Source organism: Delphinapterus leucas, chromosome 15 (assembly GCF_059928025.1).
Source record: "Delphinapterus leucas isolate spDelLeu-1000000601 "Yukka" chromosome 15, BTC_Dleu_Yukka2, whole genome shotgun sequence".
Taxonomy (NCBI): domain Eukaryota; kingdom Metazoa; phylum Chordata; class Mammalia; order Artiodactyla; family Monodontidae; genus Delphinapterus; species Delphinapterus leucas.
The window spans coordinates 74336791-74350969 of record NC_143143.1 but is presented as its reverse complement, the minus strand read 5'-3'; the positions used below and the strand labels follow the sequence as shown (position 1 = coordinate 74350969).

The 14179-nt window shown below is 43.0% G+C and overlaps 1 pseudogene; it reads left to right on the top strand.

Moving 5' to 3' along the window:
• Nucleotides 1–4409: 4409 nt before the first annotated feature.
• Nucleotides 4410–6434, top strand: LOC111170170 (methylsterol monooxygenase 1-like; annotated as a pseudogene).
• Nucleotides 6435–14179: the final 7745 nt, after the last annotated feature.

The following is a 14179-nucleotide window of genomic DNA, read 5'->3' as shown; positions in this document are numbered from 1 at the left end:
GTAAAATTTCAAATCCCCAGAAAAGGCAGAAGAATGCTACAATAAACATCTCTATATGAACCGTTTAGATTCACCAATTGTTATTTTGCTGTATTTGCTTTATTTCTCTCTCTTTTTATACATACATACACATTTTTTTCTGAATCATTTGAAAATAAGTTACCAATATTATGACCCTTCACTCATAAGCATGTATCACTTAAGAATAAGGGCAATCTACAAACTCAAATAAATAAATGTTTCTTCAAATACAGAATGTACTTTTTTATACATACATGAGCATTTACTAAAATTTATCATCCACTTGGCTCTAAGGAAAATCTTGAAAAATTCAATAAATTAGATATTTCATAGGCTATCATCTCTGCTCATCATTCAATAAAAATGAAGTAAATAGTTTTTAAAGTCACCAAAATATGCTAACTACATGGAAATTAAATCTAAGAAACACACTGTTTGGGAACACTTGAATCAAAGGAAAGAAAAATGAAATTACAAATTATCTAGAAAACAAAGAAATGGAGAATTCTTCATTGGAAAACTTAGGGGAGATAGAAAAAATTTCAAAGGAAATTTTTTAGCCTTAAGTAACTTCATCAATAAATGGAAAGAACTTGATACTTTATATGATTCAATTTAAGCATTGCTCAGATCCATAGCCACACCCTACACCGTACTCTTCTTCCCCACCTGTCATCCCCTTACTCTCTCTGTCCCCAGGCACTGCCCTGCTTCAATGAACAGCTACCACCTTGAAAGACTGACTTATATCTTCCCTCTTAGAGAAGAAATGAGGGCATCTTGTTCTTGTATGTGCTCCATAGGTTACAAGAGGGTGAAAGCAGATCTGAATGGTGCAATGGGTAGAATTGCTAGCCTTAGGTTATGCACCACCACAGATCTCTGTGGCATTCCGCCCTCAACCCCACCACTCACCAACCTCACCCCTAAATCATTTGCCTTGACTCCTAGATGGAGAGGCTCTACAGGGAACAGCAAGCTATTCCCTGGTCATTAAGCCAGGTCATGGCCTCTGCCATCGACTGCACTACAGACTGAGGAGCCCCACAGTAGCACAGACAGAAAGGGAGAGACAGACCACTATATGCAGTGGCCAGATTGGTCCAGGAGGCTCTTGCTTCCCCAGAAGCCAGGTAATACTGCCTGGATGCATCAGGTTAATGCCCTGTGGGGCAGACCTTGAACCATAGGAGATGGGGGACGGGAAGGACCCAATGGATAAATTCTTCTCACCTTCTCCTGAGGGATGCTCTAAGACAGAGGAGTTCATACAACCTCTCTGAGGATGTACTGTGAGCCCAAGGAATTAGCCACACTGGTTACAAAACTGTGAACCTCTCAGGAATGCAGCCTCTTACCTTTGCTCTCCTCCCTCCCTGCCTCACTTTTTCCTTCAGCCTGGTTTCTGTTGTTCCACAAACCCAGTGAAGTGTTAGCATGTAAACTTTTGACACAGGCTCTATTTTCTGGGGAACCCAGGATAAGACAATAGTCTCCTTGAGAAATAGAAAAAGAACAAGAAAATAAGCTGAAAAAAAGTAGGAAGAGAGAAATCATTAAGATGGAAGATATTTTTTAAATAGTAAGAAAAGATAAATCCCAAATCTCTTCTTGGAGGAAAACCATCCCAGTATACCAGTCAGGGTTCTATAGTGAGTTCTATATTGCAAAAGAAGCTGATCCTGATGATTCAGGAGCAAGCAAGTTGTTTAAAGAGATATCGAGTAGCTCACTATGTCATTGTGAGGGCTGAAAAGCCAGACTGAAGGTTAAGCAATGCCCCGAACCATACCCAGTTCTGCCCGATAAGGAAACTGCTGCTGCTGTCACCACCCTCCCAAAGCCAGGACCTTGACCTTGAAACTACTGTTGGGGCTGCACTTTCAAAGCTCATTGCCTGTGCCATCTGGACCCATGGAAATGGAAACTCCATGTAGAACCTGATTCCCCGCGTAGCTCACTTCCCATTCATTCCATGAAGGTCAAATACACACATCCTAATGGTGAGGGAGGCTGGGAATTTGAGTTCTGATGAATAATTTCTCCAAATATAAAAGAGCTATTCAAAAGATGATGGGAAGTGATGAATCAGACAGATGTCTACTATAAGCAATAAAATAGATACACCTCTCAGGAGGCAGATAAAAGATAAGTGAAAGAGAACAAAAATATTTTAAAAATAGTTCTGGCATGACCGATGATCTGGAATAGTGCTGTGCAATGGGAATATAATGTAAGCTGTGTATGTAATTAAAATTTTTCTCTGGGACACATTAAAAAGTAAAAAAATATATGAAGTTAATTTTAATACTTTATGTAATCCAGTATATCCAAAATATTATGATTTCAACATGTAATCAATATAAAAGTTATTAAAGAGACATTTGTCATTCTTTTTTCTTATATCAAGTCTTGGAAATCCGGTGTATATTTTAAACTTACAGCCCATTTCAATTCAGACCAGTCACATTTCAAATAATGTAATTGTCACACGCAGCTAGTGGATAGTATAGAGGATAGTGTAGAGATTGAAGAAATAAAATCAGAACCCTATTTCACATCGTTTAAACAAAAATAAATTCCAAATGAGTTAAAGACAAATCTAAAAAATCAAACCATTAAAATCTTAGAACACCTGTAACACTATACCTACTTAGCCCTCGATCAGATCTTGTGACCCATCTGCAATGCAGATGACAGATAAAGGGTTAATATCTATATATACAAAGAGCACCTGCAGATTAGCATCAGCGTTGAACTGGCTAGACACTATCACTAGACTATTCATAGAAGAACAAATCCAAATGGTGAATAAACCTAAAAAGATGTTCAGCTTCCCTAGGAGTCAGGGAAATGCAAATTACACAACAATGAGATATCACTTTACTCACATCACACTAGCAAATCAATCGGGAGCACGATAACATCTACTACCAGCTGGGAAGGGACTCTCTTCACCACATTCCAGTAGCGATGACCTTGTTGGAGAGCAATCTGGCAAAATGTATATCAAAGTAAAACAACTCCACATACTCTTTGACCCAGCAATCTCATGCCCGGGAATCCATCCCATTGAAGTCAAAGCACCAGAATATATGTGGCTGTGGTTATTCACATCAACAATCAACATGACTGCAATAAAACCCTAAAAACAAAGTGTATACTCAGAAGAATAGTTGAATACTTTGTGGTACATTTATATCATGACATGTCGCACAGCCGTTAAAAAAGAATTTCTTAAACCTCTATCTAGTGACTTGAGGGAACTTTTATCTTTCATCTCTGCAAGATGCAGAGAAATGCACTATAAACTGCGGTTCGATTTCTGTAAGAGATACGGACAGAAATCTACATAGGTATATACATTTGCATCTGAGTTTATGAGCATGAAAAAATATAGAAGAATATACTACATCTGCTAGCAAGGCTACCTGGGAGGAGGAAAAGCAGATGGTACAGATGGAGAGACAAACAGGAAGGGAGGAAAGAAAATATGAGAATAGGAGAAAAGCGAGAAGGGGGGTTAAAAGAAAAAAACTATTATTTCAAATAAGGACAATTTTTGTAAAAGTTATCACGTGTGTGTGAACGGGGAAAACGTATCTCCATATAAATCTATTCTATACATCTTGTTAATCACGGTAACACCTTACTTGATTTTTTGACTACTCGTTCTGTGGATTTCTAACAGGTAAGTTAAAGTTTCTCACAAAACTGTGGATTTGTTGTTTTTTCTTGTAATTCTATCAGGTTTAGTATTATATATCTCAATTCTATGTTACTAGGCACATATAAGCACAAAGACTAAACTTATTGGTAGATTAAATATTTCATCAATATCTATTTTTGTCTTTTCAAATCATACTGATTATTTTTGCCTTGAAATCCATTTTGCCTAATGCTAAAATTGGTGCTTTCCCTTTGCTGGCATTTGCCTTTTTCCATCTCAGTATTTTCAGTTTTTCTATATTGCCCTGTTTTTGCTGTCTCTTATAAAACATCACACAGTTTGACTTTTTAAACTCAAGGGTCTTTGTCTTTTAACAGTGAATGTAATAGATTTACATTTATTATGGTTATTGATATATTTGCACATGTTCTACCAATTTACCATGGATTTTCTATTGCATATGCTGTTTTCGTGCTTCTCTTTCACCCCTGCTTTTTGGTTAGTTGATAGCATTTTGTTTGTCCTCAATTAATTTTTCTTCTGATGACTTGGAAAATGTATATTCTGTTCCTATTATCTTTATATCTTTGACGCACATAGTTAAGCATATTCTTAATCAACATCTAGAGTTAATTAACATCTGTATCTTCCCACTAAATAATATGAGAATCTTAGCATGCTTTTACTTTTCTCTCCTACCTCCTTCCCAGATTTCACACCTCTCAACCCCATGTTATCATCTTAGCTTTTAGTTAATTATTATAAGAAAAGATATTTATTTAGGCTTAAAAATAAACCTTTCCCAGCGGTGTGCAGAATTATAAGGCTGTCTGCAGAGATTTGAAAAATGGCAACAAATGAAAGTAGCAACATCCTTAGCTCAGCATCCTTGGCTGTGGATTCACTTTTACCTGAGAATCCTCTGCAGGAACCATTTTAAAATGCTTGGAACTGTATGTTGAAGAATTATACAAAGTTCCAGATGGCAACATGGGGATGCCTCATAGTTCATGAGGTCCTTTATTTCTTGTTCTGTTTACCTGCATTTTTGTTTCAATTTATACCTTACATGAAAAAGTACAAAATTCAAAAGGATAAACCAGAAACGTGGGGAAATCAATGGAAGTGTTTTAAAGTACTTCTCTTTAATCACTTTTGTATCCAGCTTCCTTTGATTTGTGGAACCTATTATTTTACAGAGTATTTCAATACTCCTTATGATTGGCAAACAATGCCAAGATGGTACATGCTTTTGGCAAGATGGTTTGGCTGTGCAGTGATTGAGGATACATGGCACTACTTCCTGCATAGGCTCTTACACCACAAAACACTATATAATCATATTCATAAAATTCATCGTGAGTGGGCTTCCCTGGTGGCGCAGTGGTTGAGAGTCCGCCTGCCAATGCAGGGGACACGGGTTCGTGCCCCGGTCTGGGAAGATTCCACATGCCGCGGAGTGGCTGGGCCCGTGAGCCATGGCCGCTGGGCCTGCGTGTCCAGAGCCTGTGCTCCGCAACGGGAGAGGCCACAGCAGTGAGAGGCCCGCGTACTGCAAAAAAAAAAAAAATTCATCATGAGTTTCAGGCTCCATTTGGAATGGAAGCTGTATACGCACATCTTCTGGAAACCCTAATTCTTGGAACTGGATTTTTTCATTGGAATCATGCTTTTATGTGATCACGTTATTCTTCCTTGGGCCTGGGTGACCATTCGTTTGATAGAAACTGTTAATGTCCATAGTGGTTATGACATTCCTCTCAACCCTTTAAATCTCATTCCTTTCTATGCTGGTTCTCGGCAGTCAGGATTTCCACCACATGAACTTCATTGGAAACTATGTTTCGACATTTACATGGTGGGATAGACTTTTTGGAACAGACTCTCAATTTACTGCCTACAATGAGAAGATGAAGGTTGAGAAAAAGACTGAATAAACATCTCACATAAACTTTCCTGAAGATACACATTTCCTGAATTGAAGCTAGTAGCTAACATTGCTTCTGGGGAGTGGAAATAAACATGTCTTGGTTGCTAAGTGATAAAAAGAACATTAACAACTTTTAATTATCTTCCTAGTGGGAACTTTTATATGTTTAAGTACAGTTTCCCTGAGGAAGCTTTAAAGGCCATGTTGCTAACCTCACAAAAAGGATTTAAGTAATGGAAGGAGTATTAATGTAGGTCTTTTCCCCAAGTTGTATTATAGGCCTGAAGCTGAAATTGGTCTTCAAACCTTTTATTTTATTTTATTTTTTAAATTTATTTTTATTTATTTATTTTTGGCTGCATTGGGTCTTTGTTGCTGAGCAAGTGGGCTTTCTCTAGTTGCAGTGAGCGGGGTCTACTCTTCGTTTTGGTGCGCGGGTTTCTCATTGTGGTGGCTTCTTTTTGTTTCGGAGCATGGGCTCTAGGCGTGCGGGTTTCAGTAGTTGTAACACATGGGCTCAGTAGTTGTGGCTCGCGGGCTCTAGAGCGCAGGCTCAGTAGTTGTGGTGCACAGGCTTAGTTGCTCCGTGGCATGTGGGATCTTCCCAGACCAGGGCTCGAATCGGTGTTCCCTGCACTGGCAGGCGGATTCTCAACCACTGTGCCACCAGGGAAGCCCTCTTCAAACCTTTTAAATATATAGTGGCCATTTGAAGAACTCTTAGTGGCATTGAACTTTAAACACTTTTTTGGAATTTGCTTAAAGATCAGATGCCATGGGTTGAGCCACACCAATCTGTACAGTGTGAGTAAGTGCTGACTCTGGAACAGCCAGCACCGGGAATTTCTGCTCTTATCTGGAGCTGACCAGTTTGGGGTGATTCTCGTTCTTTGAGAAGTCCTTTTTGATTACAATGTACTACTCTTATCTATAAATTAAGGCATTTCTGAATTGATGAAAGACTATTTTAGTCTAAAGGTTTTCAGGTTACTTGAATTTTTTAAACACTGGGCTTTATTTCTGCTACGTACCCTTTCATTTTTGCACATCAAGTTTTCATTTTACTTAAAGCTGTATCTTGAAACTTTGTGTACTGACTTGCTGTATTTGCACTTGGAGCTATTGAAACAAATGATTTTGTTTGATTAAATAAATAAATAAATAAACCTTTCTGGTTTCCTTGCTTACCTGTGCTTCTTATATCACACATTTTCTTCCTAAATTTATTTTCTCTTTGTTGGAGTATATATCTTCTACACCAGTGGGTTCTCAACCAGAGGCTATCCTGTACCCCTTCCCAATGTAGGGGTGTTTTGTATTGTCACAGTGATTGAGGAGGAATGCTACTGGCATTTAGTAGACGGCAGTGAAAGACACTAAGCAACCTGCAGCGTGTGGATCCGTCTTACACGATGAACAATTGTTCCACCCAAAATGCCAGCAGGACCCTGTTGAGAAATGCTGTTCTGTATGGACTGTGAGTTGCAAACTTTTTTAGTCTGCTTGTGTCTTAAAATGTCTTTATGATGCCCTTACGTTTGCTTGATAGCTTGGTTGGGTAAAGATTCCTAAATTCACAAGTATTTGGCCAGAGAAATTTGGAGATATCATTCTGTTGTTTTCTTGCTTACAAAGTTGCAAATGTGAAGAGTGATTATTGTATTCTCACTCCACCCTAGATAATTTTATTTCACTTCCTTTTTATCCTTGGTGTCCTGAAATTTCATCATGATGTAATTAGCTGTAGGCCTTTGACAGTCTTCTTATAAATTACAGGACACAATTCCTGTGAACTGTAGAGGACCTAAACTAGGTCCTCTCAATATAAGAGCTCATGTATTTAAGTTTTAAGAAAATGGCTTGAATTATTGCCTTGCTTCAGGGATTCTCTCCTTCCTTCACTTTCTTCTCTCATTCTGTAACTCACGTTAAGCAGACAGTGAACTTGTGCATCTCTTTCTTAATACTTGGTTCATACTTCCCATGTATTTCTTCTTTTGCACTGCATTTTGGGAGACTTCCTTAGCTCGATCTTCTGGTTCACTAACTAATTCTTCAAACTATTTTGCCCTTCAACCCATCTATTGAAATTTTTATTTTTAAAAGAATTATTAGTTTTATTTTAAAAAGAAAAATCTTTTTCATTTACAAAACTTTGGGGTGCTTTTTAAAAACATTGATGTGATAAGCTCTCTCATGTGACCAAGCTTTTCATGATACTTTTCCTATAATCTGGTTCTATTTGCTTTCTTAACTCTGTTTCATCACCTGTTAACCAGGAATAATAATACCTACCACTCCATTTCATTGTGATGATTAGAGTTAACATAACATGCTGCCTGGTATGTAGTGAGCTATATACTTGTTGGATGAATATACAAAGCAGAATAATAAATGTAAAATACCTGGCACATATATAGTAGGCCCTCATTAAATGGAAGCATGTTACCATTATTATTATTATCCCTGTTAGTATTTGCTGAGACAGTGGCATTCAAGGATTTTACATTCTTGGTTTCAACCAGGTGAGAACACCGCCACCTCTCCCACGCCCAGATCCACGACACGGACTGCTTTGTAACTTTGCCGAGGCACGAACTTGAACTACAAATTGGCAGGCTGCTGAGTGGGAGTGGGAATCTGCCCAGCATCTGTCTCCCGAAATGGCTTTTTATGTTTTTATTTAATATGTGAAGCCAGTTAACCCTCACCACCACCCTGAAAGGCAGATGTCATTATCCCTGTTTTATAGGATGATAAACCTGAAGAAATTACAAGCTCTATTCACAAGGCAGTGGTTTAGGCTTCTGGGCTCGGCAGTCAGACAGATGGAGTTCTTTCTGACTCAAGAAATGGATGCTCTGGGGCTTCCCTGGTGGCACAGTGGTTGAGAGTCCGCCTGCCGATGCAGGGGACACGGGTTCGTGCCCAGGTCCGGGAAGATCCCACATGCCGCGGAGCGGCTGGGCCCGTGAGCCATGGCCGCTGAGCCTGCGCGTCCGGAGCCTGTGCTCCGCAACGGGAGAGGCCACAACAGTGAGAGGCCCGCGTACAGCAAAAAAAAAAAAGGAAAAGAAAAGAAATGGATGCTCTGAACCTCGGTTTCTTCTGTAGAGTGGGCCTTACAGGGCCTCTTGCGTCAAATCCGTTGGAATGCCACTTGTCACATATCATTCAATGCCAGCACAAAGGCCACTTCCAAGGATTAGAACCATTCAGGCTGAACTCTCGCCACATCCTACCACTTCCTCTGTTCCTTCATTCACTGGAGGCATCACACTTTGCTGGGAATCAGCTAACTTGTGGGTGCACCTGTGCCCACCACCGGAGTGGGGACAACCGGAGAGAAATATGAGGTGACTTCCCCAAATCTTAGAAGTAAGGCTGCCCTCTGGTAAGTAAATGATAAGACAAACCAAAACACGGGCTAGAAACAGAGATATAGAATGTCACCTATTCAGTTATCAAGCTATTGTCTCTCAGCTGAAACCCACATTTCCACTCACTGCTTTGTGGTGCTGGCGCTGGGATTCTGAGAACTGCACTGCAGCTTTGCCAGCAGTCCCCTTCTAGTCTCTGCTAAGGGGAAGGGGGAGTACTCACAGGAGCTGCAAGCCTGGAAGAGGAAAAGGACCTGCTCTTCCCCCTTTTTTTTTTTTTACGGTACGCGGGCCTCTCACTGTTGTGGCCTCTCCCGTTGCGGAGCACAGGCTCCGGACGCGCAGGCTCAGCGGCCATGGCTCACGGGCCCAGCCGCTCTGCGGCATGTGGGATCTTCCCGGACCGAGGCACGAACCCACGTCCTCTGCATCGGCAGGCGGACTCTCAACCACTGCGCCACTACCTTCCCCATTTTTAAAAAAATTTATTTTATTTATTTATTTATTTTTGGCTGCGTTGGGTCTTCGTTGCTACGCGCGGGCTTTCTCTAGTTGTGGATAGCGGTGGCTACTCTAGTTGCGGAGCACGGGCTCTAGGCATGCGGGTTTCAGTAGTTGTGGCTCACGGGCTCTAGAACACAGGCTCAGTAGTTGTCGTGCACAGGCTTAGTTGCTCCATGGCATGTGGGATCTTCCCAGACCAGGGCTTGAACCCGTGTCCCCTGCATTGGCAGGCGGATTCTTAACCACTGCGCCACCAGGGAAGCCCTCCCATCTTCTTTCATGGGATTCCTGTGAGCATCACCCCAGCATCACTCATTGACCTTGGCAGTGGCCATTTCTTCCTGTAACACCAGTTGAATCCAGTTTGCAGGTTTTTAAACACTTACAGAAGCCTTCTTATGCCCCTGCAGACACCAGCACCTGCTGTGCAGCACCCCGTCGTCAAAGGTCTGCATCCCACACTCATAGCCCCTCCTCTGAGCTCAGACACCAGCACAAGCTGGCCAGGAACCCCTCCTCAGAGGTTTCTGAAACCACGTCTAAGTTTTAATAACGCCAATGTCTTTCCTTTGTTCCTTGAGCCTTAGAGGCGGTAGATGCTTCCTGCAGTCACTGCCTCTGTGACAACGTCGAGTTCTTTTGATCCTTTTTTAGTTATCTACTTAACAACTTTATACCTAGTTAATAATGCTTTATATTGATTGATCTCTTTTAAAGAACTGGTGTGGTTTCTAACTCCTGACTAGATAGACCCTGACTCATACATAGCCTGGAAGGGGTAGACCATCCCCTAGGCCAAGATGTGACCGTACACCTAAATGAAGACACAAAATCTCCAATGGAAGTGGGTGAACTTCAAAAGAGGATTGGTCAGCCATTGAAGACTGGACCAGCGAGAGCCAGCAGCACAGACCCCAGCAGGACATCCTCAGCAGTGACAGGAGGACAAACCATCGTCATCCGTAGCCTGGATGACTGTAAGGAGCCCTGTCGGAGCATGAGGCCACCGCTCAGGATGGCAACCAGCTACACTTAGTGCTTCCTTACGTACAGGAGCGCATGGCAACCAGCTACACTTAGTGCTTCCTTACGTACAGGAGCGCATGGCAACCAGCTACACTTAGTGCTTCCTTACGTACAGGAGCACATGGCAACCAGCTACACTTAGTGCTTCCTTACGTACAGGAGCGCATGGCAACCAGCTACACTTAGTGCTTCCTTACGTACAGGAGCGCATGGCAACCAGCTACACTTAGTGCTTCCTTACGTACAGGAGCGCATGGCAACCAGCTACACTTAGTGCTTCCTTACGTACAGGAGCGCATGGCAACCAGCTACATTTAGTGCTTCCTTACGTACAGGAGCGCATGGCAACCAGCTACACTTAGTGCTTCCTTACGTACAGGAGCGCATGGCAACCAGCTACACTTAGTGCTTCCTTACGTACAGGAGCGCATGGCAACCAGCTACACTTAGTGCTTCCTTACGTACAGGAGCACATGGCAACCAGCTACATTTAGTGCTTCCTTATGTACAGGAGCACATGGCTGCTCAGCACAGCCTCATGAGCAAAGCAAACGGTTAATCTTACATAGGTTTGGGGAAGAGTTTGCTTCGGGATTACATTGGTTCCAAAAGCGGGAGTGGGGTGATGCCAGCCTCAGAAGCATGTTCCTTTCAGTGAATCCACTGCAGATTGGCTGGTTTTCAAAGCACAGACTGTCACTGATTGGTTGGTTTCAGAGGCAGGATCAGTGACGTGAGTTGCCCTTGACCTGTTAGACAGGTTTAAGACCAGTTCTGTTGTTTATTTATTACTAGGACTATAGAAAAATCAGTCTTTTCCTAGGAGTGCACAGGCTTTTTAATATTCACATCCCATTTGGTCCTCCTGCTTCCATCTTTGTATCCTACCAGCCATTCTCAACACAATCTGATCACAGCACCCAAGAGATCTTTTTGCAAAACTCAAATTGGATCGTGTCATTCCCCTGCTTCCAACCGTCTCATGGATTCCTGTTGCACGTAGAACAAAACTGAAACTCTCCACAGCAGAGCTGACAAGACCTGCATTAGCTGTCTTCTCCCTGCCCTTCTCTTCCCTTTGTTTGATCTAACGACCCAGTTCAAGTCAGGATCTCTCCTACCTCCAGGTCTTCCCACATTGCTGGCCCTTCTGCCTGGAACACTCTCCCCTTCACCCTTCACCTGGAAAACTCCTATTCATCCATCAAGTCTCAATATAATCATCACCTCCTCAGAGAGGACCTCCATGACTGTGCAGTCCTCCTGCTTTATAAAGTTGCTGAAATGTGGGGAAATGAGCCTAATCATTCTCCTATAACATTTATCCCTGTTTATAATAGCACATTTTTAAATTAATTAATTAATTTAGTTAGTTATTTGCTTGTTTGTTTGCTGTCTATCTCCCCTGCAGGGCTATGAATGCTCTGAGGGCAGAGACTGCATTTGTTTTGCTCACCACTATACAACCAGTGGCTGGCGTACACCAAGCACTCAGCAAATATTTGTGGAAAGAACAGATAAACTCTCAAGTAGGGGAGTCTTCCTACAATAAACAGGAGCCCCTCCACATGGTCTCCTCCCCCAGCCAGACCTCCACGGCCAGGCCCTCTAGCAAGATTAATTTTCTGGCCATGGCATGTGGGATCTTAGCTCCCCGACCAGGGATCAAACCTGCGACCTCTGTAGTGGAAGCATGGAGTCTTAACCACTGGACCTCTAGGAAAGTCCCAAGAGTGGGTCTTCATTTCTTCTACCATGGCCACCTCAGCTTCTCAAGAAACAGGCACCTGCTCCAGACAAACCAGGCCAGTTCAATAACACTCATGGAGGTGTTTAGGGAGCAAAGGAAGCATCGGCCAATACAGGAACCCTTACCCCACACCCAGGCTCTGATCTCTAGGGCTGGGCTTACAATTAGAGGGATGAAGACAAGGGATGATGAGTCAAAGGGGCCCTGGGTCAGCAAGGCTACCTCACTCTCCCCCCACACCCAACACACACACACACACCCCACATCTGTTTGGCCATTAATAACAACCCCCAATGATTGAACGCCTACTCAGAGCTACAAGCAGAAACTTTACTTGGTTTTACCTCATATAACTCCCTCACCAGCCCCACGAATCAATTTCTAGTATTATCCCTATTTTACAGATAAGGATAATACATTTCAGCGAGGTCAGGCAAACTGCCTGAGGACCCACGGTAAACATGGCAATACTCAGCCTGCATAGCCATAGCAATCGTTAAAGTAGTGAAATTCCCACGCATTATTAGCTGGTAAATAGTAGATGCCTCAAACCCCTGAGCGTTTTCTCCACTCCCCGAGCAGCCCTGACCTCTCCTGCCACCTCTAACCCCTTCACCTCCCCACATTCCAGTAACTAAGGGGTTAAAGCAAAGCGGCCCTGGAAGGGGCAGAGAAACTCTCTAGGAATCTTCTCCAGGAGCTGTCTGTTCTGATCGTCATGCCTCACTGGCTGCTAAGTATTTCACATTATTATTTAGGATGCTCTGCTTCTGTTGTAACTAAGCTCTTCCGGCTGGAGAATTAGATCCAGGGAGCCCAGCTTCGCGTTGGCCAGGGGCTCATCTCCGGTTTGGAGGGATGCAGTGGGCTGTAAGAGCAGTCCCCCGCCCCCTTCCCCGCCCCCGCTTGAGTCCAGAAAGCAGCAGATTCACCACCAAATCCTAGTATGCTTGCCATTTTCTAAGAAATTATTGAGCCATTGCTGTGTGTCCTCTCTCAGTGAAGCCATTTACAGGGTACTTGCCGGGGCGGGGGGCGGGCAGGGCTCTCCGGATCTAAAGAATGGCCATTTGGTGGTTTCCAGGGCATGGACGCCAAGGTTAGAGTCCACTTGTTCAAGCCCCAGACCTGCCACTTAAGAGCCATAGAGCAAATGACTTAACCTGTCTGTGCTTCAGTTTCCTCTTGTGAAAAATGGGAGTAATAATAATAATAATTCTGACTTAGCGCGTTGGGGTGAAGGTTCAATTAAATGCAGTATGTAAAAGTCCCTAAGAGTAAATAAAATTAATGTAAAATCCTTAAAACAGTGCCTGTCCCTACCCTAATGCTACATTGGTAAGTGGTAGCTATTAGTTCTGTTTACTAGGTGTGCTAGCCATTTTGCAAATCTCACTGAATACACTGAATACGGTCCCCTGATGCCCTGCCGCAACACGCGCCCGCGCGCGCGCGCACACACACGGAGCGACGGATACTGGTAGATGATTTCCTACGCCAGCAGAGGGCTCCGGGCTCACACAAGCGGCTGGAGCAGGTCCCTGCTGGGGCTGACAGCTGACAGCTCACCAAGGTCTCCACCTCCCACGCCCTGCTCCGCTTCCGCTCACACACATATAAGGTAAGCCCCCAGTTCCTGGAGGAACGATCTTCGCAAATTAAGTTATCGTCCGTTATGTGAACCCCCAACCTGCAAGAGCTGAAGCTAGACTTGCTGTCTGCCTCCTGCCCTTTGCTTCCCACTGAAAGAACCAAGTCACCATGACTTCTCTTAATGACGCTTTAGTCGCCTGGTTTAGTCATTTTTCTTCTCTTTCTGAGGCAGAGAGATGTCTTAAGGGAGACAGAGCAATGTTGCAGGAGAGACCCAGGTCTTGAAATTAGAATTGGATTTTAAT